This window comes from Chiloscyllium plagiosum, chromosome 25, assembly GCF_004010195.1.
Source record: "Chiloscyllium plagiosum isolate BGI_BamShark_2017 chromosome 25, ASM401019v2, whole genome shotgun sequence".
Taxonomy (NCBI): Eukaryota; Metazoa; Chordata; class Chondrichthyes; order Orectolobiformes; family Hemiscylliidae; genus Chiloscyllium; species Chiloscyllium plagiosum.
Genome location: NC_057734.1, coordinates 29,902,467 through 29,906,511, shown reverse-complemented (window position 1 = coordinate 29,906,511; position 4,045 = coordinate 29,902,467). Strand labels below are relative to the sequence as shown.

General features: G+C 39.3%; 2 non-coding genes across 2 annotated transcripts; both read left to right on the top strand.

The window, feature by feature from the left end:
• The first annotated feature begins 1,995 nt into the window (after positions 1 to 1,995).
• On the top strand, positions 1,996 to 2,067 carry trnad-guc. Its single transcript has one exon. It is a non-coding gene; the product is annotated as a tRNA-Asp (tRNA).
• Positions 2,068 to 2,562: 495 nt separating this feature from the next.
• On the top strand, positions 2,563 to 2,634 carry trnaa-ugc. The gene has a single exon. It is a non-coding gene; the product is annotated as a tRNA-Ala (tRNA).
• The last annotated feature ends 1,411 nt before the right edge of the window (positions 2,635 to 4,045 follow it).

Genomic DNA, 4,045 nt, shown 5'->3' with positions numbered 1-4,045 from the left:
GGTGAATTTGTACTTGCAGAGTTACATTGTACTTTGCTCAAAAACTGCATGAATTCATGTAAAACTCGGTTATCTCACTTTTTAGATTAGAATCAATCTAAACATCATGGCATAGACAGAGACCACAGGGGGCTAACACCTTCAACATATTGTCTAGCTAACACCAATTGTTACAGTTAACCTGAATGCAACTTTTAAAAAAATGTTTTGTGATTTACACATGAAAGAAGTAAAACTATCATGGTATTCGAACAGATGAAAGACTCAACAGACAATCAAGATATTTTTCAATGTATAATTTCAGTTACATCACACTGTAAATTCTTGCTATAAATTCTGTGTCTTACAATTGTGTACTTCACAACCACCTGATGAAGGAGCAGCGCTCCGAAAGCTAATTTGTTTCCAATTAAACCTGTTGGCCTATAACCTGGTGTGTGATTTTTAACTATTGCCAACCACTCATTACCCTGTCAAGCCCTTTCAGAATCTTGTATATTTCAATAATATCATTCCTCATTCTTCTAATAAATAAAGGCATGACCTGTTTAGTTAGTTTGATAAGTCAGCCCCTTCATCCCAGAGATCAGCCTAGGGAATCTCTTTCGGACTGCCTCCAATGCCAGTATGTTTTTTCTTAAATACAGGGTCCAGAACTGTACACAGTACTCCAGGTGTAGTCTCAACAACCCTTGTACAGTTGTAACAACCTTCCCATTTTTAAATTTAAGTGAATTTACTCCTTCAGTATTCGTATATTAGAATTGATCTTTCTCTGCACCTTCTCTGTAGCTCCAACAATATATTCTGCATTCCGTTTTATTACCTTGATGTACTTACGTGAGGTATGATTTGTCTGGTTAGCACTAAATCAATACTTTTAATGATATCTCAGTATGTATGACAATAATAAATCAAATCAAATCAGCATCACCGGATCAAAATCCTGGAACTTCCTCCCTCACAACACTATGGATCTACCGACAGCATAAGGACTGCAGCGGTTCAAGAGACAGCTCACCAACACCTTCTCAAGGACAATGAGGGAAGGGCAATAAATGCTGGCCCGGCCAGTGAAACTCATATCCCATAATTTACTTTTAAAAACTTCAACCTCCAGACAAATCTCTTTGCCTTCCTAATTATTTGTTGCTGCTGTATGCTAACTTCTTGTGTCCCTGCACCTAAATCCTTCTACGTTGCATCTTTTTGGAGTGTATCATTTAAATTAAAAATCTGCCTTTTGATTCCTTTTTCTCACACTTTCCTTTTAAGACCTCACACTTCCCGACATTAAATTTCATTTGCCGCATTTCTACCCACTCACTCAATCTATCTGTATCCCCTTGCAGATTTCTTATATCGTCATCACAACATGCCCTCCCATTTATTTTTGTATCATCAGCAAATATGGAAAAAATAGACTGCATCCTCCTGCTTGGCATTAATTCCTAATAACGTAAGACTAATGCAGAAAGAATAATGGACCTCGCAATGCAGCCAGCTTCCACAGTAATGCCGAATCACTGCTAGATTCATCATTTATTGTTTGCAACAAACTGGGCAGAAGCAAATAATGTTATATTATGGCATATATTCATCATCCTCTGCGTTCAACAGCAAATATGGCTTTTCAAAGATAATTTGATCCAGAAGGATTATATGCTGGAATTCTGACAGATTGCATGCTTGGAAACATCTGCATCACAATCTGTCAAATATTGCTTTGGAGGTAAATTAATATGGTTAAATATGCTTTGGAAGTAAATTAATATGGTTGGAGCATCAGCAACATTCCTACATCAATGTTTGAGAGATGAACTTGGTAGCTAACTGATATAAACAGGTGAACAATAGCAAATGAAATTTAATCTTCCTGATAACTGTGTCACCATCCAAGCTTGGTCATTATGTATCGCCTATTCTCTAATTTTACTGTTTGTAACTATGTCTGACTGTCACAGGGCAGCTTACAGACGGTGCTAGTATATCCAGTCCTCGTTAGTATAGTGGTTAGTATCCCCGCCTGTCACGCGGGAGACCGGGGTTCAATTCCCCGACGGGGAGGAGCTGTTTATTGCTCTTTTTTTCCGCCTTCTTTCTTCTTATTTTCTAACATTTCTTCTTTTGCTTGGAGTTGCCAGCATATAAATTAACTCACAGTATTCCCCCGTTCGTTGTGGAGCCCAAATGTTGATCTTATTGGAGGTCATTGACCTCGCCTTTATTCACTCATAGGGGCAGTGCTCACTCACATCGACTGGGAGGAAAAGACAGAAAACATTTTCATGCCCCGGCCCCCAACCTCCGATTTAAATTTCTACTCATTGGGAAGGGAGGAGGATTGTTTTTCATTTGATGGGCTCAAAGGCAATGCGCAGTCAGTCTTTGGTTCCCGGGAATGTAACAATAATGTATTCAGTTGGTGGTGAGCAGAATTGCTACAGCCATGTCTCGAGCCACAGTGTAACAAACATGACCAGGATCAGAGACAATAGAAACAAGGCGTTCCACACTCTATCAGGAATGTAATGGAGTATTACTAAGCTTCCAGCAACTGTAGGGGATGTAGCTCAGTGGTAGAGCGCATGCTTTGCATGTATGAGGCCCCGGGTTCAATCCCCGGCATCTCCACAGCTAGTTTTTTTTTCTCAGTTCTTTATTTTCGTCATGGAAAATCAGAGATCTTTTGCGCCTTGCCCACTTCAACTACAATAGAAAGCAACAATTGCACAAACTTTTGAAGTGGTTTCGTTTTGTCGAAAACATGAACATTTGATGTTTTAAATGCTGGGAAGTTGAAAAAGATATATCAAACACATTGAAATCCTAACTGCTCAAGAGGAGTGTCTTAACGTGTTCGAATCTATTTATTAAAAAAAATCTACAATTGCATTCAACTAAAAGCTGGAAATCTGAAAAAATATTGACATAATATTGATTCGTTTTTTGTTTATAGATGATTGCTGAATCCGTTCCTGGATCTCAATGGCACCATTTATATCAGTCTTGAATGTATTAACATCCCATTCTCTATAGCCCTCTGTGGTAAAGATTTCCACAGATTCATTACCAATGCAGTGAACCAATTCCTCCTCATCTGTTTTAAATGTGCAATACTTATTCTGAGATTATGCCTTCTGGTCCTAGACTCTCCCACAACCGGAAACAATCTATCTGCATCCACCCTGAAAAGTGCCTAAGAAAATCAAACGCTTCAATAAAATCACCTCTAATGCTTGGAAATGCCAATAAGTATAGGGCATGGGAGGGACAAACTGTAATCAGAGAATTGGACATAGCGGAGGCCATAAGGGGAGGGACTGCAAATCATATTTAGGATGCAGGAGATTTAGATTTAGATTTTATTGTCATGTGTAGTTAAGAAATATAGATGTACAGTGAAAAGTGTATAATATCGACACACATGGCACCATCTGAGATGCAAAAGTACATGGGTACAAAAAACTTAGATACAAAGTAGAAAGAGAAATAAAGTTTAAAAATTAAGCATTACCTTCAAATAATAAGTAATAAAAAAGAAATAAAGTGTTAACTAATATTAAAGCCCTTCTTAAAATAAACTAGAAAAATAAAGAAATTATAGAAATTTTGCAGTATTTGATGAGTCCTCCATTTATCTTGCTCTCTGGGAAACCTCAGCTGCCTGTTCTCGATGACGATGACAATGACAATGCCAGGGGACCTCCCTCACTGCTTACTCTTCCCGCGTTGGGCCGCAATGTCATTGCTGCAGCTGCCTCCAGAACATGACCAGTCAGGTCACACATCTCCCTCCCCTTCCTGGACCTCACCATCTCCATTAATGACGACCGACTTGACACTGACATTTTTTACAAACCCACCGACTCCCACAGCTACCTGGATTACACCTCTTCCCACCCTACCTCCTGCAAAAATGCCATCCTGTATTCCCAATTCCTCCGCCTCTGCCGTATCTGCTCCCAGGAGGACCAGTTCCACCATAGAACACACCAGATGGCCTCCTTCTTTAGAGACCGCAATTTCCCTTCCCACATGGTTA